The 27,152-nt window shown below is 39.3% G+C and overlaps 1 protein-coding gene across 2 annotated transcripts in view; it reads left to right on the top strand.

The window, feature by feature from the left end:
• Positions 1 to 27,152, top strand: part of LOC108275154 (uncharacterized) — a 225,158-nt gene that overhangs the window by 46,139 nt on the left and 151,867 nt on the right. For both annotated transcript variants that reach the window (XM_053685789.1, XM_053685790.1), the window contains one exon: positions 7,307 to 7,351. The gene's annotated coding sequence lies outside the window, so the exon portion shown is untranslated. The remainder of the gene's footprint in view (positions 1 to 7,306; positions 7,352 to 27,152) is intronic.

Raw genomic sequence — 27,152 nt, forward strand, 5'->3', positions numbered from 1 at the left:
TGTCATTCTACTTCAGTCCAGAGGAAAACAAATTCAGAATATCCTCTTTCTATGAATGGTGCATGACATACACAGTTTACAAGAAGGCCAGTGTCTCTTCACATGAGAGGTGTATTCCAGACTTCACTCTTCTGTCCCAAACATAATGCAGGTTTTTGCATTATCCCAGTGATTTAGTAAGAAACGGGTGGTGATCATTTAATTTGGCAGTACATGAATAGTGAAAGGCAGTGGGTTTCTATGTGTAGGTGTGTATGTAATTCTGTACAGCCACACAGGATTTTCATGGTATGTCTTTGATCTACACCATATGCTTCTGGAAGCTATATAACAAGAGTTTATTAGTTCCATCATGTGTAAAACGAAGGCTTTAGGATACAATAATATGTCACTGTTTGAAAGTGCACACTATGCATCGGGGAGGTTTATTATTTGATGGTTGTTTTTGTCCTCCAAGGCGGCCCGGTGGTGCTGTCGGTAGTGTTGTCGCCCGAATTTGATCCTGAGCTCGGATTACTGTCTGTGCAGAGTTTTCCTATGTTCATGTGTGTTTTCTCCATGTTCTTTGGTTTCTTCCTACCTTCTAAAAACATTCTGGTAGGTGGATTGTCTACGCTAAATTGTGCTTCAGTGTAAATGAGTGTATGATGTACAGGGGGCACATCACATTTCATATATTGGGACACTAGGTGATGTTGATGTGGTTGACTATTTTCATCAGAAATGCCATGCTTTGATTTTAAATTAATTCCTGCATCTCCGCTGTCACTTTCCCCAACTGTTAACTCCAAGTAAACATCTATAAAAAACATAATCCTAAAATTAGGCGTAGAGCCAGTAAGCTCTGACCATTTTTTTCCTTAAACCCTAACCACACAATAAAAAAAATATGGGCTGTAGTTGCATTGCTTGTATACAAGAAGTGGGCATTTAAGGTCAGATGAAATTGAAGTCATTACAGTCTGAAGTGACATATATAGTTTGAGATGCATGATTTGAAATACATTTCTAATTACCCCAAGAGTATACATTTTGACAGGAAAGTATTTATTTGTACATGACTCAGGTTTCTACCTCCTCGTGGAATTTGAAAGGGATATGTTTGAGGGTGGTGTATGCCCTCATAGTTGAGTCCCTGATGTATTTGCCACGTGTTTTCCAAACAATGGCTGATTCATCTATCACCATGTCTGTCCACACTGTCGGTTTGGTGGGTAGACGGTGGGGGATGAACAAATACCTCACAGTGAAGTTCTTAACTCACCGTCAGGAAAAACACTAAGCTACTGTTGCTATGTGTAGGGCAGTTATACACCAGCTGATCTAACATGCTTAAGGTGAAGCTGTCAAAGGCAGCAAAACAGCTTAAAGATTCACTTAAGTACAATCTGTTACTTATAGTTTGTTGTGAATGATGGTGTGGCCCACAGGGGTGAGTCATTTTAGACAAATGATCAATTCCTCTCCAGTACAAAGTTTCACAATGTCTCTTTTACTGTAAAACAAAGTAAACTGCAGATATTAATTAACAAACAACACTAGGATATCTTAATGCCTTTCTCTATAAGGAAAGATCAATCACTGATTTCTTGTTTCTCATTGGCACCCTGCTTCTGTAAGATATTGTCATAGTGAATCCCATTCATCTCCTGACACATACAAAGAGTCTCAATCTGGCCATCATCTGGCAGATTTCTTACTTCTGTGATGGCACATCAGTCTCTTTTGAAGCCCGTGTGTATATCCTTGGGCTCTAACTGCTTTGATATTAAAGTGCCCAGGACTGATTTGGGGAGCTCAACTGCCTACTTCGAACCTAGTAGATGATAATGGGCGACAGCCCCAACAAAAGCCCATGGGCCCATCAGATTGGCTGACTTATGCATTTTTCAACACCATTCCATCAATCGCAGCTTGGCTTGGCCATACCTGCGGAGACAGGTTCCTCTTTGTCTGTTCAGCTCATGCACTAGACCCTCCACCACACCCTCACATCCCACAGACCACATCCATTCCACAGACCTCACTTTTATAGGACCCAGCCCTAAAAGTCCTCAACATTAACAACCCATAACGTTCGCACCGCCCCTGTGCCATAACATACCAGTGCAGAGAAAAGTACATAGAGCAGTCTTCAAAAATGTAGATTAGACAAGCCTATGACTATGTCCTTCTTACTGCAAAAACCATGACTGGAAATAACTGAGGGGATTGAAGTAAAATGTATATGTCAACCTATTATGGATAGTGGGAATTTAAGTGTATCTGTGTGATCTTGTGACCCACACTGAACATTTAGTCTGCAGTATTTTATTTTAGTCTTCTGAGGCAAGTATTTGCTCAAATGGAAAACTCACACTTGCTTTTTCATTTATATTTTTTTTCTTATTATTTTTTTATTTTTTTATTATTTTTTTTTACATTGGTGGTCATAACATCTCTCTCATGGAGTTGGAATGTTACATCACTGGATTTCCCCACAGTGGGAGTTGATAATCCAGAGAGCTTTGGTTGCAGTACTTCTCCTGTGGCTCGGAACATAACTGACTAATACTGAGAGGTCCCTCTGAATTAGAGGTCTGTCTGTACATAAGCCTTGATAGATACTTTTCTGAACACTGACTCAGACAGATTTGCTTGGTGCTTTTGCTAAAAAGAAATATGATTTGATTTCTTGATTTCTTTCACCTACTCCATGCTCCCCACTTGTCAGTTCTCCAAGAAATTTCATGCAAATTATAGGGAATTCTTCCCAAAAATACATTGGCAGTGGAAATGGTACTGTGTGCGACTTCAAAGTGGGTCTACTTCATGCGATTCTATAACAAAGGCAGATATGAATGTATAATTAGTCAGTCACTTACAGTAGCTCTTTAGACTACTGGGGAGTCCAGGGTCCAAATCATGAACCACTGCCAGAGGTATCCTCAACAAATTGTTTGTTGTTTTTCTTCCCCTTGAGCACATTAAATGAACTCGATAAGGAGCGATTAGAGACGGTCAATGAAACGACTCTCGGAAAAGAACTCCTGAGCCTGGAGGCAATGAAGTCTACAGACGGAGCCATTTTCTGATCTTTCCACTGACCCCTCTCTTGGGAGGCCTCCGGTCATCAGTAGCTCCTGAGAAGCCAACCTGTTATACACAGCAGCATGTGCAATTTCAGACATGATCCTGCATAAATCATACTTTCTTTGGCAGGTTGAGTTGTTTCCTTCTTTATGTTTGTTAGTATGTCAGATGGAACTGTTTCACTACTGTCCTGTGGCCAGGCGGGAGGCACTAGTGCCAGTGGGATTGGAAGGTTTTCCTCCACTTTTCAACAAATGAACAGTTTGTACTGTTTCGGGGTTTTGTTTTTTTTTTGCTACTTTTTCCCAAGCTGACCTTTTGTCTGTAAGATGTAGCCCACAACCACTTTTGGTGACATTTTCATTTTATGGATGCATTTAAAATATTAGGGTAGAGGATTTTATTTTCTCAACCCGTTTATTATAATTATTTATGATTGAGTCGACACGTATGTTCCACCCTCAGGTACGGAAAAAGTGTGGTGTCATTCGTGTCTGGATATGCACTCAGTATGCCAGAATTCTGCAGGATGTTTTTTGGACTTATTGTAGGAGCTTATGAGATTTGGTTTCAGGGGAATCTTATTCTGTCAGTGGGATTGATATGTAGTTGACTGGGGTTAGGTCATGGTTTGTGTTTATGTTGGATGAGTAGTTTGAAGACTGTCAAAGTTCTTCCATGGTCATTATTTTGAGAAACATGGTTCGAGGCAGTCATGTTTTCCCGTAGATAAGGCCCTTGAGATCAGGCTCAGCATTTTTCCAATTGCTACAATAAGTAGCTACAGTCAGAATGTTTTTGTTTTTTCATACATACAGTGTGCCATTTAATTTTTTCCTGTAGAGTTACAAGAAGCTTCCAGCTTTTAATTATACTTGTAAGCATCATTCCACAGATTACAGTACCCCAGAAGTTATTCTGAGGTAGAAACAAGTGCCAGTTTATGCACACGTTAAAAAAAAAGAAAAAGATAAGTGTGTTGCCCTGAGGTTGTGTTCTGGTTTTACTGGCTAGTTTTCAAAAACACCAGATTCTGGCATGTTGCTGAAGTATGTGGCTAAAGAGATGTCATGATTTGTGTTGTGTTTGTGCATCGACCAAATTTTGCGTGCTCTCCCAGCCACGAGGACATCAATCACATTGATGTTTGCTTGGAGCTGATGTAGTATACCGGCAGCCTGGTATTGAGCTGTCTCACCCTTCATTTATTCCAACATGTTTAGTAGCAGCCATGGAGAAGATGCATTAATGATATAAAAACACATCAAGCACTACTTTAATTTCTTTTTCAGTCCATAATGTATTGAAATGCGTCATTCAGGTTTTTTTTCCGCCCAAACAATTTGTGTTGGTCTGTATATGAAAACAAATAAAAACCTAAACAACCACATGCAGGTTGTGGATATAATAACTGTATTGGTTATGATAAGGCAGTATTTTCCTATTCCTCAGGCTAGCATACAAATGTGTTTGTAATTATTGACATGAAAGCTCACATATTCACTTAGCATTGAAGCAATTCACTAATTACTCATAGGTTGGAGGTCTCGGAGAATGCCTTGGCTGCAGCACGGTCACAATCAGGCTGTACGGGAAGGTAATTAAGACCAGGGTAATTGCGTGTGCATGCGTGTATCAATATGCGCATTGGGGTAGTTTGCTTAAAAGTGTTTCTGATACAAAAGGCTAAGAGAAGTAGGATTTTTATTGAAGCCCCTGCACTGAGCTGCTCTAAACATTATGCAAGTGACTGAGATTTATAAGGGATATAAGGGATAAATTCAAAACACAGAAAGAAACTTTCAGCATTTTTTGATTCACAAAAAAATGGCCCGCATACTTGATCCGCAGGGATCCTGGATAGTAAATTTACCTATCTTGCCAGTGCTTGTCTCTGCTACAAATAAGTCTTTTGATTCAAAGTGGAAACAGCCAGGCATGATGAGCGTGTATGCGTTCGTCTCTTACAGTTCTGTTTTGTGCAACCACATATTATGTGCACAAAACAATGCTATCTGCTCCACCATGTGTAGTTATCTGCACCCGTGTAAAATGGTCTTTGTATTCCTGCATGGGGCTGCCATTGCCAGAGCACACTTCATCTTCAATTTCCTGAAGTTCAAATCTTTCACATGTAGATGATGTGAATTCCAGTCACCCATACAATAGTGGAGGTATACCATCAAGAAACAAAGCCCAAAAGTAAACATTCGTTTAGCATGGTACTTTTCCCCCAAAAGCAGTATCTATTTCCAGTTGTATTTTGAAGGCCCTTCTCCTGTGTATATATTTTTTCTTCTTCTTCTTCTTCTTTTTTTCGAAAGATTGTTTACTTGGTACTGAATGAACTCATACAATGAATGAAGTTATGGAAGTGTTTTTCTTCAGCTTTGGTAAACCGTAACATCCTGGAAAGTTGAGTTTAACTTCAGTCATATACTTTGTTGTAAATGTAAATATGTGTTCATTATACTTGATATACATTTAAAAGTTTTACACGTTCTGTTCAAATTTCCCAGTGTGTTTTACTGGAACTAATCAGAGACTAATTTATGATCGACAGTCAATCAGATGTCAAGTGGTTACTGTCACTTGTTTTGCCTGTGTGGGTTTCCTTACTTGCATACATGTATACGTGTGTGTGTGTGAGAGAGAGTGTGTGTGTTTATGTCTGTAAGAGCTGAAGCCCTCATTATCCCCACAATTCAACCCAAGATGGAGTACACCAGAGCACAGACAGTCCGTGTTCTTGTGGTCTGGACCATAAAGTCAAATTGTGTCCACGAGCTCAGCGCTTCTTAATCCTGGCAGGAGCTGACAAGCAGGAGCAAGACTCCTGTAGCAGCCAGCAAGGCCTGGACATGCAATATTTTCCACTCTTTATAACTGTGTATCTGATTCCTTTTTTCCCCCTGCTCAATATTGAACAACACAAAGTCATGACATTATGTATGCCTTGGCAGAGGGCTAATGCAGAGAGAACAGTGAGGGTCTAACCAAATGAAAGCGCAGCAGACCGAATGCAAGTAACAAAAGAGTGCAACCACACCGACCTCATGCTTTTGTTGGGTAGCCAGAAAAGTGTCTCGATTCGCCAAGAAGCCGTTCCTCATTCAATTACATGTTCCATGCATCCACGCCAAGACTTATGGAAGAAGGGCTTCCGAGCCGAGCTGATCCGTCTCACACCTCCGAGTGAAATCACCACAGCATGTGTATGTCTGTGTATACTGGCTCTAGACTAGCGTACAGGAAAGTGGTGACAGCCGATGTACATGTGTGCGTGTTACTGTAATAATAAAGGAGGTTTATGTGTATGTATGATGACTCCGTGCTGAAGTATAATTTGTGTGTTCAGTATATTACCGTGTATTTATATTTATGGACAGTCCAGAATGAGCCACATAGCCCAGAGAAACCAAACACTGTTTATTTTGAAAAGTGTCAGCTGATCTGAAGCTTTTTTGTTTACAATAGTTGTTCTCCTCCGAGTATTAGTTGCAGGTGTTTATATATTTTGTGTACAACTGCGGTCCAATCAGCACAAATCCTTGTATACTTTGTTTGATGTGTTATAATTTTTCTCTCAGTGGAAAAACATCTGCTGGGACTTGATTTGTGTGTGTGTGTATGTACATTCACTTTATATACCAGAAAAGATGGGGCCAATCTGCCACAATTCCATTCCTTCTCATTTATTATTCTTCATGGTGGATGAAAGAAAATGCAGAATTTTCTTCACTATGATCTGGATAGGAATTCTGTATTTCATAGTCACTTGTCCTTAGGATTAGGACATGAGTGCGTGTTATGAGAATTAGCCGATTTTTATCAGAGTTCCCAGTGTCATAGCTTCAGGTTTTATTCCACTATCAAATTTTGGTTGCTACATGGCTTAGAAATACTTTTACTTTTATGGTGACTGCTTGTTTGTCCTTATTCATTGATATAACATTTAATGCAAGCCTCTGCCAATTAGTGAAATGAAAAAAGGAACAAGTGAAATTCACTGTGTAATTGAAGTGTAATTCTCTATGTTTTTGTTCACAGACGTTACTCCTCATTATATTCATCCTTATTGGGATCAAAACTGAATTTTGAGCCTTATTCTGAAAAACCGGTGTGGTATTTTTGCACTTACAGCAAAGTATCAGAAATGTGTTATGTATAGGTGTGTTTGGTAGAGCACTGTAGGATATGTAGGATATAACTTTAGTGTTTGTCTCTTTTACAGTTTCTGCGTCATGGCCAGTAATTGTCAGAAGGGAGAATCACACAGGTAGGACAAATTCTGTGCACTGTAAAATCCTCTCCATGCCATGCATGGTGTGGTTGAGGCTCATAAATCTGTCTACACTGTGGCCTTATTCAAAACACAACTGTACGTGTTGCATGCTTTTATGAGGTGGATAAAATCTGGTGTGAATCTGACTGATTTTTAAGTTGGGCTGTTTTTAATTACATGCTCACACACACTACATTGCCAATAGCCATTCTCTCAGTCTCTCTTTTTTTCCCACAATCACCCCCTTCTTTCTCTCCTGAGAAAGTTGTCTGTTTATACACGAATGTGACTTTTATTAGCTTGGTCATCTCTGACATGCCCAGAAAGCATCCAGCAACTTGTGTGTGTGTGTGTGTGTGTGAAAGAGAGAGAGAGAGAGAGAGAGAGAGAGAGAGAGAGAGAAAGAAAGCATAAAAAGGATAGAGATGGAAGAGGAGACTGGTTGCCTCATAATCCTAATTACTTAAGTGTTCTGAGAGCTAATTGTTCCTGCAGATCTCTTGTTTACCAACCTGATTGGCCAATTTGTCCCAGAACGATCACGAAGCCAGGAAATGCCGTCAGCCTCAGTAAAATGTGTGCCCGTTAGATGTACAGTCATGCCATGGTCTGTAGAAAGCTCATGAGACCAGTCAAGCCAAATCATTCTGCCTTTAAGCCAACTACATCCTGGGCTGTTGTGCTGAATCTCCTTGCACCGAGACTACAGTGGGAGACGTAAAATGTGTGTAATTTTGGCTACTGTGGTTCAGGGTCATGCAAGGGTACAGCTCCTCAATTTCTCCAATTTCACTGGCCTGTTAAGTGGACCAATAGGAACCCAGCTTTGCTTCAGCTTGGATGGAAGACCCGCTATGATCTCACAGCGTTAATTGGCGTGTTTTTTTCACAGGAATGAAACTCATTTGTAGGTATATTGGACACACTGAAAGCAGCAGAGGAGCAGACAGGATGGGAAGAGACAAGTAGAGATGGATGGAAAGAAACAACCATACCAACAAAGTACTAGACATAGATTATACAAAATAAGGAAGGCCAAGGTAGGCAGACAGCATGAAAGGCTTTTTTAGGCTCTTCCAAAAATCATTGTCAGAACAGACAGGTGGGTCAAACACAAATACAGACACAGTAATCATAGGCGAATCCATAATCAGAATCCAAACGCAGGCAGACGTCAGGGCATAGAAACACTAAAGACATAAACTAGAGGAGCATGGGAAAAGACTACTCATAGTGGAAACACATGTAAAACTTCACAAGGCCTCCAGACAAACAAAGGAGTATATGTAGACGGAGTAATGAGACCATTAACTAGGAACAGGTGCAGGTGATCATGAGAGGGTGGTGTCAGGGTGGGACTGAGGCAGGAATGTTCAACAAAGTGAGGGTTTCATGATAGAGTGCAAGAACGTCATCACGTCCTACTTGGTCAGTTGAGATGAGGTTCTGGCCTTCTGCATCCGATCTATATTTGGCCAGCTCCGCAAAGTTGAATTTGGGCACCCGTGGGTGGAATGGAGTGAATTGAGTGTGTGCCACCGTACTGATCCACCTGCACCTTAACCCCGACTTGGGTGTGGTTTCAGATTCCTATTTTCAAATATACTTAAAGTACTCAAAGATACACATGCACACCATACCATCCCTCTCCATTCCTCTCAATGAAAGATGGGCCTTTCTGAAGGGTATACTTCAGCTTTAGCTTCAGCTAGTGTGTCTGTTGACAAATTTCATTTTACAATTTAACAATTGTTTGTTGTTCTGTTTTCTAGAGATTTAGTGAGATGCACGTCGGTGCCAAAAATCTTTGACACATTTCACATCATATTAAGTGGCTCACAAAATCCTCACAAAACGTATCCAGTTAGCAGTATGTTCCATTTGTGGCAAATATGAAAAATGCTGTAGGGCTCAAGCCTCAGGCACCGCACCAAATTCTTATTAATAATGTGTTTTTTTAGGAATCCATTTTTAAACATTTATGCTGTTTTTGCTTAATCTTACATCAGCAGTATGGAGGTAGCTGTGGGTGGGGATTGGGTTTTTGCCCACTCAGGGGACATATGTGGTACCCACATCTCTACTCTGATTTCTGGTATTCTTTACCTTTCTGCTGTTGTTGACATTCTGTGCAGCTGCCTCGCAGACTAATGGAGTTACAGTCCGATCTGGTTTACTGCATACTGCACAGACTCCAAAAACGTTTGTACTGTCTTCTTTCCAGAATTACAAATGAATTGTTTCAGCTCCCTCTTTATCAATTAAGACTCCCTTTGAAGCAAAGTTGAAACAATGAAATAGTCTGAGTTTCCTTTTCAAAATTTCATTTTGATTTTGGCAAGCAGTGTTCAGCAGTAGCTTTTGTAACAAAAGCACTTGAGTGCACAGGAAAGCTAGAAAAACACCCACAGGCCTGGCGGCACAGTAGCAGGGCTGCTAAAAGCATTTAGACCTTAAAGCTCCATTGTTTATGTATCTAGGATAACGCAGAGACTCTTACCGACAGCCACAAAGATGGATACTGGTGATTTTTATCTCTTTATTTTCAATTGCTGCTTTCCAAAAAAAAAACATCTTCACCTTCTGCCAAGTCTATAAAAATCATTTTTATTGTAGTGTGTTTGTTGTTATTCTGACTGAGAAACAGCTGACATCAGAAGTGCTGACAGGAGTTTCGTAGAGACCTCACATCTACGCTCTACAACAAGCCTTTTTTTTTTTTTTTGAACACACACCGAATTGAACTTTCTAGCATAAAAACAACATCGACTCCAGGTAAGGCTAATGAAGGGAAACACAGACTGTAAACTAATTTATAAGTCATGTTGAATTCTCTCAATGACCATTTAGAAATTCTGACTATTTAACATGAATTCAGAATTGCAACCTTAATTTAAAAGATACAAGACAGAATATTCTATTTAACTATATATATATATATATATATATATATATATATATATATATATATATATATATATATATATATATATATATATATATATATATATATATAATTGACTGAAGGAAATATCCTACAAAAATATGTTTGGCATAAACATTTATTGACTACCACAGCAGCTGCCATATCTGTGTCTGTGTGTCCCATTATCTCTCAGTCTTTCCTTTTCATGCTTTTTCCCCCCACCTGGGATTATCAGGGTTTGTTTATCTGCTCCTTCCATCAGCATCATGGGCCAGACTCCATTCATCCATAAATTCCAGGTGGTGGATAAACTAATATGCATGAGTAGCTGAGATCACAGTTTTCTAATCCTGGCCATACAGGTCTGTTGAACCCAGGGGTGGACAAATCTTTAGTTCAAGTGTCCAGGACAAGCAGATTGCATTATTTGTAATGTAAGCTATTATGTAGCTATGTTTAAGCTTAAGATACAGTATCTCACAAAAGTGAGTACACCCCTAACATTTTTGTAAATATTTGATTATATCTTTTCATGTGACAACACTGAAGAAATGACACTTTGCTACAATGTAAAGTAGTGAGTGTACAGCTTGTGTAACAGTGTAAATTTACTGTCCCCTCAAAATAACTCAAAACACAGCCATTAATGTCTAAACCGCTGGCAACAAAAGTGAGTACACCCCTAAGTGAAAATATCCAAATTGGGCTCAAAGTGTCAATATTTTTGTGTGGCCACCATTATTTTCCAGCACTGCCTTAACCCTCTTGGGCATGGAGTTCACCAGAGCTTCACAGGTTGCCACTGGAGTCCTCTTCCACCCCTCCATGATGACATTACAGAGCTGGTGGATGTTAGAGACCTTTTGCTCATCCACCTTCCGTTTGAGGATGCCCCACAGATGCTGAATAGGGTTTAGTCCATCACCTTCATCCTCAGCTACTTTAGCAAGGCAGTGGTCGTCTTGGAGGTGTGTTTGGGGTTATTATCATGCTGGAATACTGGCCTGCCTCCCAGTCTCCGTATGGAGGGGATCATGCTCTGCTTCAGTATGTCACAGTACATGTTGGCATTCATGGTTCCCTCAATGAACTGTAGCTCCCCAGTACCGGCAGCACTCGTGCAGCCCCAGACCATGACACTCCCACCACCATGCTTGACTGTAGGCAAGACACACTTGTCTTTGTACTTCTCACCTGGTTGCCGCCACACACGCTTGACACCATCTGAACTAAATAAGATTATCTTGGTCTCATAATCCATGTCCTTAGTCTGCTTGTCTTCAGCAAACTGTATGCCAGATTTCTTGTGCATCATCTTTAGAAGAGGCTTCCTTCTAGCCATGCAGACCAATTTGATGCAGTGTGCGGTGTATGGTCTGAGCACTGCCAGGCTGACCCCCCACCCCTTCAACCTCTGCAGTAATGCTGGCATCACTCATACGGCTATTCATTGAGGGAACCATGAATCCCAGCATGTACTGTGACATACTGAAGCAGAGCATGATCAGTATGCAGTATTCCAGCATGATAACGACCCCAAACACACCTCCAAGGTGACCACTGCCTTGCTAAAGAAGCTGAGGGTGAAGGTGATGGACTGGCCAAGCATGTCTCCAGACCTAAACCCTATTGAGCATCTGTGGGGCATCCTCAAACGGATGGTGGAGGAGCACAAGGTCTCTAACATCCACCAGCTCCGTGATGTCATCATGGAGGAGTGGAAGAGGACTCCAGTGGCAACCTGTGAAGCTCTGGTGAACTCCATGCCCAAGAGGGTTAAGGCAGTGCTGGAAAATAATGGTGGCCACACAAAATATTGATACTTTGGACCCAATTTGGACATTTTCACTTAGGGGTGTACTAACTTTTGTTGCCAGCGGTTTAGACACTAATGGCTGTGTGTTGAGTTATTTTGAGGGGACAGCAAATTTACACTGTTATACAAGCTGTACACTCACTACTTTACATTGTAGCAAAGTGTCATTTCTTCAGTGTTGTCACATGAAAAGATATAATCAAATATTTACAAAAATGTGAGGGGTGTACTCACTTTTGTGAGATACTGTATGTGATGCACATCGATGCTGTAACTAGGACTGACTTGCTGAATTTTTGTCAAGGGCACAATTGCAGTGTACTATATTACAAACTCTGTTAGAATGATCGTATCCTTGTTTGTTTCCTTTAGTCTGCATGAATGTATTTAACTAGCTAACTTAATCACTTCACTTAGGTTTCTGGGCCAACAAACCATGGGAAAGCAGCACACTGGAGCTTTTAATTTTCCTGCTTGACTAATTAATTTATCATTTGTAGGCAATTTAGAGTGTGGTGTGATTAGTATATTAGAGGCATGATAAAGAGAGTGGTTAGAATAGTAGATGTATGTGACAATGAGATCACTAAATATATGAGCGTTCACACAGAGCTACATCCAGACAGATGAGGCAGACACAGAACTATTGCTCACAGGGACAGTTTTTGACCTTCTCAGTCCAGAGGGCAGTGTATATGCAGTGTATATGAAGGCACACAGGTCTTCAGAGATCTTTAATAAACTGTGCATGTGTTGCATGTGCAAGTTCAAGAGCTTGAAGTACAGGGCCCCAGTGCTCCTGTCACATGTGGTTATTGACAAGGTTGGAAGGTGTGAGGGTGTTAATATGCACTAATGAGCCATAACTTTGTTAGAGGTAACAGCTCACAACATCTGCACAGAGTAACAGCCGAGCCCTCAGTGGAAAAAAAGGAGCCTGTGTTTTGACATTCGTCTTGGTAATGATCCAATGATGTTGGGCTTTTAACTTCAATTCAAAGATCATCAACGTGGAGCTGCTCATGGTCATGAATTATGTATTCATGTTACATGACATCAGCCTACATTGTGTGCAGAGAGAGCACCCAGCCAGGACACGAGAGCCGCTGCAAAATAAGCTCGTGGCATATTCGTTTTTTTTCTAGTTTATCAGCTCTCAAAGTCTGATGTGTGTGTGTGTGTGTGTGTGTGTGTGTGTGTCAGTTTCTGGTGAGAATGACGCTCGCACTCTAAATCAAGTCCATAGAAAGTGCTGCTTGTAATGCATCATATATGGAACTCCCTCAAACAAATGAAATAAAATGACGCAACCTCATCGATGGAAGATCCACATGTTTGGCTGTTGCTTATGTGCATGTGTGTGGGCTTTATCCACTCATACAGATTTCCTATTTTAGGAAGAGGTCAGGAAGGCAAGTGGTGAGTATTCTGACCCTTGCTTGGCCCTTATGGCAAGGCCATGACTGTCTTGGCCCAGATCGAAGTGCAGTGCGCCGCATATGTGCTTGCTGACTGATATACTGGGTGTGTAAAAGTAAAGACAGGTTGAGTAAGTAAGAATACAAGCCAACAGCAGTAAAAGCCACCATATATCTGGCAGGATTGCTGTTTTCTTGCTCTCATTTCTCATTCTCTCCCTTCTGTCTCTGTCTCTTTCTCTCTCTGAGTGGTTCGGACACCAGCTGGAGCAGTCATGGCCTGTAGCCATTCATGCTAGGCTGACCGAGCACTCATCCTATTTCATTTCATTGCACTCGTTTGATGAGCAGGCATGTGGTGGAAATATTAGCATTTAAATCACAGAAGCAAAGGGGTTACACATAGGGACGGTCAAGCTTTATATAAGTGATATGTAGCTTTCTGTTGACCGTCACTCTTACATAATTTTTATTTATTTATTTTTTTTCAGATAAAGTAATACCACAGATTTTGCTTTGGTTATATTATTTACAGTAATGTTGTAGATTGTTGTTTTAATTGAGAATCATATAAAAAAAGCACAACAAAAATTCATTTTACAGTTAACATTTTAATAGGACTTTAAAAATACGCGGCAAATGGCGATTTTTAAAAATTGTTTCTTGAGACGTCGTAATAATTCCACACTGGTGATGACATGACTGCAGCGTCATGTGTTTTACCTCCTCATGTTTTATGTCGTGAGATTGGCCAATTTTAGAGACTACCGATTGAATCATAGAATATCGGCCAATACGGATCGGCACATCCCTAGTTACAAACATGCACATCATGCCAGCAATTGGTAAATGTGAACGCATATACAGATATACTATTAAAGCTAAACTGGGATATGAAGTCCTGAAGAAATTAAATACAGTCAGGTCAATAAATATTTGGACACTGACAAAGTTATTGTTATTTTATCTACCACAATCTACCACAGTTTGCTGGAGTTGAAATTAAGTAATGTATATGACCACAAAGTGCATACTTTCAGCTTGAATTCAATACTATTTACACTAAAATTGGGTGTAGGACAAAAGAGTGTAGGAATTACAGCACTTTGTATATGTGGTTCCCACAAGACCCACCCTCCCTCTTTTTTTTGAGGGACAGAAAGTAATTGCACAAACTAACATAATCATTAATAATAATTTTTAATACTTTGTTGCGAATCTTATGCAGTCATGATTGTGTCATAATTTATGCAGTCAATGATGGTCTAAAATCTGGAACCCACAGACATCGCCAGACAATGGGTTTCATCCATGGTGATGCTCTACCAGGCCTTTACTGCAGCCGTTTCAGTTGTTGCTTGTTTTCTGGGTATTTTACCTTCAGTTTTGCCTTCACCAAGTGAAATACAACTCCATTGGATTCAGGTCAGGTGATTGACTTGGTCATAGCAGAACATTCCACTTCTTTACCCTAAAAAGTCTTGAGTTGCTTTTGAAGTAAGTTTCGGGTCATTGTTTATCTGCAGTGTGAAGAACTGAGTTCTGAAGCTTTTGGATGAATCTGAATAAATCAATAAATACAAGGGAACCAGTTCCATTGACAGCCATTCATGCCCACGCTATGTCTCCTCTGTCCACAGGATGTTGTTCCAAAATTGTACAAGCTTTTTTTTTTTTTTTTTAACTACATGTTACTGGCAAACTCTAATGTGGTCTTCCTGTTTTTGAGCCTTACCAATATTTTTTGTATTCCTGAGCTCACCACTGCCTTTTTGAGCATGTACCAAATAGTTTCTTTGACCACACTTAATGCTTTTGCTATCTTTCTCTGATGGATTTGTTTAGATTTTTCAGCCAATTGATGACTTGTTTCACTGGCAGTAACAACACTTTGGACTTCATTTTGAGAATTAACAGCAACAGATTCCAAATGCAAGTGCCTTGGACTTCAGATCAGTAGTAGAGCTTTTATCTACTTAATTTACTTGTGAGTGAAATAATGAAGGAATGACATACCTGGCCATGGAACAACTGAGTAGCCAATTGTCCAAATACCTTTAGTCTCGTAAAAAGGGGAGGTCCACATATAAAAAGAGTTGTAATTCCTACATCGGTCAACTGATTTGCATGTAAATACCATTCAATTAAAGCTGCAAGTCTGAATATATCCCGTGGCAGACTGCTAAATTAAATTATTCAATGCCCAAATATGTATGAATCTGACTATAGTTTAGGGACTCTGGAATGAATAGGTAAAAGAAAAGTACTGTATACAATCATATATTGTGTTATGACTGGGAGCTTCTGTATATATACACTAGGAAAGATATTTACCTCCTTAATTTGAGGTGCACTGTGTTTTTAATGTGTATAGCATGTATATGTACTACAGCATTGGCAGTATGGAAATCCATGCGATTATAACAGAAACCACTAAAATATAGAAATATAAAAGTGGCTGCAGTTTATGTGAACTCAAGCAGTAAGTATGGAACACATCTAACATTTATTCAGCATATATAAAGTAAAGCTGTAGTAATGAATGGAAGACTGCGGGCTGGGTCAGTGTGGCTTGGTACAGAGGATTATTATGAAACAGTTAGTCCATGGCATGTGGAGAGTGAGTATGGCTGAGTGGAATTATGGCTGAGGGAAAATTGGCAATAATAATGTGGTAAAATGTTGAATAATCAGGCTGGGATTCAGGAAATTAAACATGGAAGGTTTTTGATGATTTTTAAAAGTGTTGTATTTCGAGGTCTACGCTGAATTTTTGAACATGCCAGTGAGCATGCCTGAAATGTATTTATATGGCTGAAGTGTTATAGGAAAAATCAGAAAAACATGAAGAATATTATCTTTTTAATGTCTATAAGCATTATTTTATACTGTATCAGGTAAATTCCTTTCATATCCTTTTACCTTTAAATACATCTCTGGTGCATAATAAATGTCATGAAGCGCGACCCGTAAAGAAAAACCATTTACACAGCAGCCGTTCAGAACCGCGTCCAAGCACAACCTGTGACACCCGAGGAGGTGAACGAGAGAAAAGAGTCCAGTCTGTAAAGAACACCCTTAAAAACAGCAGTCACACACCATTTCATCTTGGGGAATGAGAAAGAGACAGGAGCATGGAAGTAAAGCAGATGAGAAGGAAGAGTGGTGTGTGTTTTTCTCAGAGATCAGCTCAGACCACAGTATTATGAAGGCTGGCTTGTCTCACAGAGATCCCGCTGCGCCTCCACGGCACTGGGGGTAAATGGAGCATTCCTCCATCTCTTCCATTCTCAAGGGTTTGGCCTAAATGCCAAAGCCAGCCAAGCAGATGATTACATAATTGCATTTCTGAGTGGCGTTATGGAATGATGCCATAGGGAAGAACTGTTATTGGCATTATGGGAGAATGGGATATCCTAGCATAGGTGATAGGATTGTGTTATTACAGTGTAATTAACTGTTTTCGTGTTTAAGGGTGTGCCTTAGCATTTGACACACATGCAGTAGCTGCATTTTGTTTATTTTATGTGTTAATACTGCTGTGTTTTGGGGGAATTCAGGCCTGGAAAATATAAAATTCCAATATTTGATTTTAAAGTCATAAGAAGAATGCTGGCTTTTAAATATACCGCTCTACCAACTTTTTATAACGTGACTCAAATTACAAAATTGTCTTCATTAATATGATTTTTTAAACTTCACTGTTTCACTGCTCACAAACATCTGTTAAATGTTACAGGGATAATATCCGTGGCTTCATGCAACAGCTCATGTTGTATTCCTAGTCCCATGTTCCGACTCTCTGAGAAGCAAAATGATGCTCTCTAATAGGCTTTTACTTCAAAAGTGTAACTTAGGACAAGAAATGATATTCTGTGATCATTTCTGTAGATGTGATCATCGTTATAATACTAAGCCAAAGAGATGTTTCTTTCATCCATAGATTAAACCCTATTTGTTTTGCTATATAACTCCTGTCATTGATGGATGGATTGAAATGCTGTCTCCCTCCTCATCCTACAAATTACCAGAAACTTTCTTCTCATTCCAATTCAGACATCAGCTTTCATTTAATTCACCCACAGTATGAATCAGTGACCATTTCAGCTGCTTTTTTTTTCATCAGTAGCAATTGCACAAATACAAAATGAATTAGTTATCGATTCAGCTGAGATGCAGGGATTTTTTTTGCCACTGTGATGGTCCTGTTTTAAGCCATTATCTATTCATCTCGCTACAGCTCTGTCTCTCTCTCTGTCTCTCTCTCTCTCTCTCATATATGCATTCTGTCTCCATGCTAGACATCCTAATTTCACCCCTTGCAGCCAAGCATCTCTCACCACCTTATCCTCAGTCATTGAAACAGGCGCCCTCACAGGGCATGTGACATGCTCATATTCATAGGAAAGGACTAAAATGTAAGTCAAAACACAAAAACAACAAGAACATTTTTCCATTGGTCGTGCAGCAATAGAGTGGGTTGTTTTTAATGTGAGGGAACATATCCTGGATAATTTGCAGGGATAATATCCGCAGCAGAAGCTGAGGTCACGCATGGGCCTGCTTCCTTGTCCACAGGATGACAGCTGAGGTCCATTCACTACTTTATCCTCTGCACTTAACGATCTTTTTCCTCTCAGGGTGCTATACTGTTCTGGTTAAGGACATGGGTTTGTTAGTAAAAACCTCATGGCTGCAAACCAAAGAAAGGAATATGCTTTACTTTGCCCTTGAGACAAGCACTTAATGCACTTATACGCTACCTCAGTGCAGAAAGCGAGACTACATGGTGTTTGAAGTGTATAATAAAGTCTGCATGTTAAATTTAATAATGAAACGTGCCAACAATTTTGGCCCTTTTATGGCTTTAGGTCAACATTTTGATTTAGAGATAGCTCTTTTTAACACACTGAGATCATGGAGTGGAAAGTAGAGAGCTAAAATTCATTTGGAATTTCTATAACTTAGAAAGTTCTAGTTTTTCTCTCATCAACATGGTCCCAGTGTTGCAAATTTGTAAAAATAAATAAATGAATAGTACAAATCAAATCATATAAAAAGATATGAAGGTTAAAGTTATGCTTAGTAGACTATATTTTAATCACATATTTGTGTTTAAAACTCTGGCCAGACTGCCTGTGTAAAATATGATAACACACTTAACTGGACACACAGGTGCATTAAAACTACATGCTGTTATTACATTAGTACCTCTGTTTTCAGAGTGGAATGCGATCCAACCACAACATCCTCGCTCGTTCAAATTCATGCAAGCTTCACGCTCTGCTCACAGAACTCATCAGTGGCAGCAGCGCTGTGCATAAATTCATGCAGTCACAGGTCAAGAGCTTCAGTTAATGTTCACAGAATAGGGAAATATGTGATTTCACTGACTTTGTGTCATGTGTTCTGAGATGCTTTTCTGTTCACGACAGTTGTAAAGAGTGGTTATTTGAGTTACTGTAGCTTTCCTGTCAGCTCAAACCATGCTGGCCATTCTCCTAAGACCTCTCTCTCAAAGGCCTTTCTACCTGCAGAACTGCTGCTTACAGGATGTTGTTAGTTTTTCCATGTCCTTCTGGGTAAACTCTAGTGATTCTTGTATGTAAAAATCCCAAGGGATCAGCAGTTTCTGAAATACTCAAACCAGTCCATCTGGCAACAAAAATGGCTTTTTTCTCCGCATGATATTATACATTGCATTACTGCCACATGATTGGCTGATTGGATTGTTCATGAGCGTGCAAGAGTAGGGTTGTTTCTAATGAAGTGGATGGTGAATAAAACCAGTTGGCATGACTGAATGTAGGAAATGTAAAATAGATTAATAGACCCTCCATTTCCTCCGGTAAAGGATAATGTTTTCTACTTCTTCTGTTTTCTTTTTCTATCTCTCTCACTAACGGTCGGATTGAGACCTAATATGAGAACACAGGCACACTCAGGGCCGTGCACCCAGGGCTGTCCACTCTCACTTTCTCACTGTCCACCTGGGAAGAAAACACTTGCTGTCAGTGTGTTCTGGTGAAGTCAGTATTTCCCAGGCAATGCAAACTCCAGTACTTTTCGTTACAAGGGAGCCAAGTGCAACTTGGTCTTGACAATACAGAAGGTTTTCAGTACTAGTTTGTCAACATCTCACCATGTACCCCCTTAAACCTGAATGGGATGCAATCAACAATCCATTTCCAATCATTATACCTTATTATCGTGTCCATTAGTCAAACAATATTCATCTTTGAAAATGCCTTTTTATTATGAAATTCATTTGGCATATGACTTTACTTGTGTAAGTAGCCTAAGCAGGTGTGACTGATGTGTTATTCTCTTCTACACATCTTATTTCAGTGTGTTTATCACCCTTAGAGACTAATCTGAAGGAGCTTCAGCAGAGCAAAATTTTAAACAAAAGGTTAATTTTTCACAGCCTTCTTTGCTCATATTTACCATGGGTGCCAATATTAGTGGAGGACACTGTAAGTGTGTGTTGTCTGATGCGAACAGCTCCTGCCACTCTTGGTGTCGTTTCCCTTTCACATAATTGTGCTATTATCCAGAGCTCCCGTGGGGCTGATATTTGACAGGCTCCCTTGTCAGATATTTAATGCTGTATTGCATTTTAAAAGCCAGAGTGGTTTTAGACTTGCTGTCACACCTGTAAATCGCCTTATGCATTTATGGATCAAGTTTTTAAATAAGACGTGCTGGTTGATTTATATGCTGGCAGGGAAAGCTTTTGTCGCAGATAAGATCTCAAATTAAATTCACCCTGAAGGATAAAGCAGCTCCTTCAGCATTCCACTCACTAGAAATTCTAATAAGTTGACTTTTTTCTTTAAGAAAACCTTAGGAAAGCTACTACCTCAAAATGTCCAAGTTGTTCATTAATGTTACACAGTTAACCCATAATAACCAGAAAGAAAGTAAGAAAGAAACAAAGAAAAAGACTGACTCAGTCATTCATGTATTGGAAAAAGAAATATTGACTTCCAGAAAGCAAATAATATTTCAGTAATCAGTGAGGTTGGTGAAAGCACAGTGCTGGAAAGAAATGTGTTGAAAAGATGGGAAGCGTTTTCATGTAGTAGCAAAACTGAATAATTTAAGATTTAATTAGGGAGTAGTTTTTTTTTTTTATGTGTTTTTGGAAAAAGCCCAGAGCGAGTTGTCGGATGAGTATTTAGTAAATAACTGTTCTAATTATACTTGAGTGTGAAGTATAATTAATTTTAGATTAAATTCTGTGTTGATATCGCTACTTCAAGAGCGGAAAAACGATGTAGCAGATCTCAAGGTAACATACAGAGCAGCATGACTTAGCTTGTGCTTGCTGATATAGAGTGGTGTATGGTTCATGTTAAATTATATAATCAGGAGCAGAAACCCACAGAGGACTGCAGTTGGTCTTCCAGTGTCCAGACTTTGGAAAATATCACTCGGAAATACAGAGTATAATTTACCATGCAGTTGCTCTATTTTCTTAATTAGATCTTGGTTTTGATTTGTTGCAGAAATTCATTGTTTCTTTCCAATTGTTTCCCCTTTAGATTTGAAATAGAAGCTTTGAGACATTAGCTTGGAAGCTACTTGGTTCACCTGAACTAACAATTCTGTGATAATATTTTCACTTGAACATCCTATCACACATTAAATCTTACATTTTTATACATTAAGACGAAACTTATTTTTGTTGTTAACATGTGGTGCAATAAAACAATTAACCTCTTAAACTCCCAGGATCTCAGGTGCAGGCATACAAATTTCTGTCTCGCAACTGCATACTTTTTTGCTTAGTTTCAAAGTAGTTACAGTTAATTAAAAAAAAAAATGTATATATATAATATATATATATATATATATATATATATATATATATATATATATGTATATTAAAGATTATGATAACTTAAATAGCTAAATAGTAAGCAGAGGCATTGAGGAGATAAACAGCAGCAGTATACCTGGAGGTGACCTTGCTATAACCTTCAGGGTTTCTTCCTGCGTTTTTCTTATTTTCCTTCTCCTTCCATTCAAATATGTCCTTAGTGTGCAGTTATGCATGAACAACCACTGAGCTTAAGGTTACGCAAAGTTGATGAGATTAATTACTTTCCTTATGTTTGGCATTACTGTGATTATCTGATTAACATCAACAAACTCATTGTCACCAATGACATTGTACAGTGCTGAAATACAGTATGCTGCTACAGTATACAATTTCAAAGGAAATGATCTAATATTAGAATGTAATGAACAATTCATGAAAACTATCTCTGACAAATCTTGACAATGTCCAAACCTCATATTGGTTAAATTAATGACCACTAATACTATGTAATTATTTGATTATATCATTTTATTACAGTCTAATATTGAAATATGTACAAATAGTAACAGATTACAGTTAGCTTTATGTAGGTTCCAAGATGTAATCAGCAATTACATAATGTGCAACCAGAAAATTTTAGACCAGTATAAAGCAGATTATTCATCATACTGTAAAATATGATGTACTTACCAGTGAGCTAGCTATTGCTAGCTATTACCTATATTGCTAGCTATGTTGCGTAATAATATGACATTCACATACAGTCAGCTGTCTTGTTAAGTGTGTCCATGTGCATAGCGTATGATTCCTCTTTTGCCATGTGATTACTTTTTAACTTAAACCAACATACCATAGTTTTTCACACTGCCTTATTATATTTAGTGTGTATTAAAATAATTGATTTATTTTTCCCTGCTCGTGTTTTACCATTAAAAAAATTCTGCTAAACAATTTAATTATCCAGAACTGATGAGAGGAAAAATGAGCATTTCTATTATTTCAGGTTAAAAGAGAGTAGGGGAGCGGCGTGTAAGTGTATGATCAGCGGCATAGTCAGGAAACTCAGCTGGGTGGTGTACTTTTGGTGGTTCCACAGTAAACAGAAAATCAACAATCTAACAAACAAATAAAATAAATAGTACATTTTCAATATAATTCTCTTAAAAATCGGTTGTCTAATTCCCAAATGGCTGATAAAAAAAACCTGTGTATTTAATCACTTTCTAATTATCCTTACTATTAACATTATTTGTAAAGATTTGTATTTTTCAGTGTCATCACTAATAAATGCAATTATTATAATATAATAAATATTGTAGAATGTTAGCTAGGTTGAGGATTGACCATACCTTGATAGATTTCATCTAATATTAATGAACTCAAAACATTCTACAATTACCTTTGCAGAAAGTGATTCCTGAGAGCATGTGAGATGGAGGAAGCAGGAGGGGCTTCCAGGCACCATCAGTTAATATCAGAGAGTTCAGAGAACTGTCAGTCATTCTAGATTCATATGTCCTTTCTTTTATCTCATCTTTTTTTTTGGGGGGGGGGGGGGGGTAGTGGAGACAGCTCTTTTGGCATATTTCATGAGCGGTAACTTGTGCTGGTGGACTCTGATGTTAAACTACGGAGATCCTTCTCAGAATGCATAAAAGTTGGCATGTTTGGTAATATAATATCATCAGAGTACAGAGTATGTACCATATGGTTCTTCAGACTACCTATTGTTTTTTATGTGTATTATTAAATATCATTTACAGCTCCTCTGATAGCTCTGTGACCAGTCATTACAGCTGTCACGTTTCAAGGTTCAGGCAGAAGCAATCACAGATATACAACGTTTTATTAAACAAATAAACAACAAAGCAAAGACACTAAGACAACTTGGCATAATACTATGGCAAAAACTAAACATAAACTAACGACATCAAAAACACGGTAACATGGAACACGGTAGTCAAAGACAAACATAAGACAGAGAAGCAGTGCAAACAATGGCTATATGTAAGTGTGCTCATTAACAGAAACGTAATTCAGGTGCAGGTGGTCATGTGACATGTAGTACAGTGCAGTGGCTGATGGGAACTGAAGTCCAGAGTTACCTCCTTGATATATGACAACAGCACTCCTGTGTACTAGCACATCATCTAACTATTGTGTTTAGTTGTTGCTCCCTCTGTTTTAACAGCTAACATGCACTTACACTTGGATGGTATTCTTCCTTGCTTTGAATAAAAATAGCATATGCATATATTAATATATGTGAGCCCCAGAGTGCAGTGCTTTGTGAGGTGTTATTGAGTTTGGCTTCAGTAAGGGGCAGGCTGTGGCGACTGCTCTGTTATATGGCTAATGGAAGTTCACTATGATTGGATTATTTTGTTGGCTTTGGAATTATGTCATTCTCGACCTGGCCAGAAAATGAGGCCATGTTCTCCATTCGTGTCTGCTTTGGAGCTCAGCAGACTGTCATTGTGAATATCACACTCCTGTATGAGCTGTTTCAGAAAGAGAGAATTACTGTATGTGTGTGTGTGTGTGTGTGTGTGTGTGTGTGTGTGTTTTTCTGTCCTTTTCTCCTTCTGCTCTAAACCTCACAGCTTGTCCTTGAACATCGACTGAATGTATGATCCAAGTTCCCTGTACGTGATATATTTGTAGAGTACAAGCAGAGAAAAACTATTTCCATTCCAGATATTCCTAGAACCTCATAAAGCATAGTGCAGAAGGTGCTCACCCCCTCCAAGCTGTCTCCTGAGCCTACTGTAAATTCAAAGCATGTCTCTGGACTGGAGCTGTCACTTGGCTGTGGAGTCCCTCTCCTATTGTACTGCACTGAGTTTTGGCCCAGAGAACAGAAAGACATCACACAGGGTAGAATCTGTTCAGAGAGGTGTTGGCTAGAGTTATGGAGACTATTAGTGCTGGACCTCTGTGTTGCTGAGTAGATATCTAAATGAGCCTGTAGGATCCCTGGCCTTGTTCCGTTGAAGTGTTAGGTTGATTTGTGTGCATGAGACGCAGCGCCAAAGATCCTGAGGCACCATGCTGGATGGGATGCTGATGAGAATGTGTGTGTATGAGGAGAGAGGATGTATTTTAATGTGTATGTGTGTTCTCCGTTAAACCCTTCACCTGGCCATCCCAGCAACACAACAACCATATTATATTCAGAGTGAGAGATATGCAGTTTGTTTCCCGTAAAACGTATCAGCAAACTCTAATTAGTTGATGTGCACAGATTCCTTCGTGACATTGGTCCTTGGTTCATTGGTGACAGAGTCATGATTTATACATGTTTTAAATTTTTTTGGTATTGATAAGTCACAGTACAGACAATCAGAATGTCTATTCAAAATGTGAAGATACACAATCAATCAAATTCTGACTATAAGTTAGGAGACAATAAAAAAAATTAATGCCATTTATGATAGTTGCTACCTCACTGCTATTCTGTTTTTCACCGCACTTCAGAACACGACTCAGGACCTGCCGACGTTAGACGTGACTCTGGATAAGACCGCACCCATCCATCCAGCCATTTTCCATACCGCTTATCCTACACAGGGTCGCAGGGGAGACTGGAGCCTATCCCAGGGAACTCAGGGCACAAGGGAGAGGAAACCTTGTACAGGGTGTCAACGTATTGCAGGGAACAATCACACACACATTCACATACCACAGACAATTTGGAAGATGTCAATCAGCCTACAATGCATGTCTTTGGACTAGGGAAGAAACCGGAGTATACAGAGGAAACCCCCAAAGCATGGGGAGAACATGCAAACTCTGCACATACAGGGTGGAGGAAGGATTCGAACTCCAAACCCCAGAGGTTCGAGGCAACAGTGTTAAACACTAAGCCACCGTGTCCCCCGGAAAAAGACCCATGCTACACAAAACAAAAATCCGAGTGTCCACCATCTGACATTAGCTGCTTCTAATTTGATTCAATTAGTCTTAACGGTTTGTACCTTTTTTTTTTACTTCAACTTTTTTGTTGTTGTTGTTGTTGCAATTTTGAAACTTATACAGCATTTTGTATTTTATTAGTCCAGCACCAACTAGCAAAATGGAGGTTGTTCCACAGTTGTCATTTAAAATGTTGCTTACCTTGAGATTTTGACTGGAAATTTGGTGAAAATCCATAAATGTTACAGTGGTACTGGGGGCAGGAACTTACACTGAACACAGGATGAGACTGAAGTCTCTTATTATAGGCCTGAACCACTGGGTAGATAATTACGGAGCAAAATACAGTACAGTGTGAGTTATGCAGCACAAACCCTATAGTGAATCGAGCTGAATTTAAAAGCTGTTACTGTTATGCAATTGTACACACAGGGTGTTTTTTCCCCTGCATGTTGTAAACCTTTTAAGCAGTGATCCATGTTTAATGGCTTTGGTTATGACACTATAAATGGACAGTGATAAATGCACTATGTGTAATTCCGTCAGCTAGTTATATTTTGATTTACTTTGCACCGAAAGACCCATTTCTGGCTGCAGCTCCATGAAAGAAGCATTTAGATTTAGATTTTGACCCAAATAGCTAGTGGCTCAGGGGTTTGGAGTGGCAGTCCAAATAAACTCAGGTATTCTCAAACACTTTGGCCGTGCCAAGTATAACAGCCCTGTTTGCTTATGTATTTATCTAGACTTCCTATATACTTGTAGATATTATGGAACCTGCAGAGGGGTGGATGAGAGCCCTGTGCCTGTTTGTGTGTGTGTGTGTGTGTGTGTGTGTGTGTGTGTGTGTGTGTGTGTGTGTGTGGAGCCTGTTTGTGAGGGTTAACTCGTATGTGAAGCTGAGATGTGTAAGGACTAATAATGTGTGTGTTATCCAACTGCTGTCATTTCTTCCAACCTGTTTCTGTTAGAGTGCATTAACCTGGCAGCTTCCTGTGCATCTGCCAAGGAACACATACCTGTGTGTGTGTGTGTGTGTGTGTGTGTGTGTGCGTGTGCGTGTGCATGCGTCCTTGCATAGTTCACTTGAATGTGTGTATGTTTAGTAAATGGAGTGAGAGATTTGTTGTGTGTGTGCTGTGGGAACGCATATTGAAGCATGTGTGTTGCGTGTCTGTATGGAATAGAAGAATGAGAGTGTGTGTTGTGAGATTGGTGGCTGCTGAGAGATTTCGAACCTTGCACAGGCATGCACAGTATGTATGAGTGGGGCATCAGGTCTCCCAGAGCCCAGCTTTAGGCTGTCTGGTTACACAAACACGTGAGCTCAGAGAATGAAGGTGGCATAAAGATGGACTCATCTTTTACAGAGTAACTTGGGATTGCTTTTATACGATCAGTCATTTCTGTTGAGTGATTGATCCAAACCTTAAATCTTAAAAAAAAACACCAGGTTATTCCTGAGCGTACATGTTATATTTGTTTTGCGCTTCACTCATAGACAATCTCTTTAGTAGCCTTTTAGTTGTATCTGTCTGTTAATATAATATTTACTCTGGATACTAGTCAAGATTTCAGGTTTTTTTTTTTTTTTGTTCTCTTCATGAATATTCTGGGTTATTACTTTAGGTCCTCTTTCTTTTTAAGTCCTTGAATAAGATTTTCTCAGTAGCTCTGCCAGGTTTTCAATAGAAAAGTCAAGAGCCTAATTGAGCTTCCTATAAAAGAGGCTATTGAGCTCAAAATAAACCTTTTTGTACTTCCACAATGGAGTCTTGTACCAGAAAATAAACTTTCCCCTCATATCATAACATGCTAATTTTACAGCCCATCTCTTCGAACCTGGCTTGCAGTCCAAGTCCATATTAAATGGAATATGAAATGAAGAATAA

This window comes from Ictalurus punctatus, chromosome 14 (assembly GCF_001660625.3).
Source record: "Ictalurus punctatus breed USDA103 chromosome 14, Coco_2.0, whole genome shotgun sequence".
Taxonomy (NCBI): Eukaryota; Metazoa; Chordata; class Actinopteri; order Siluriformes; family Ictaluridae; genus Ictalurus; species Ictalurus punctatus.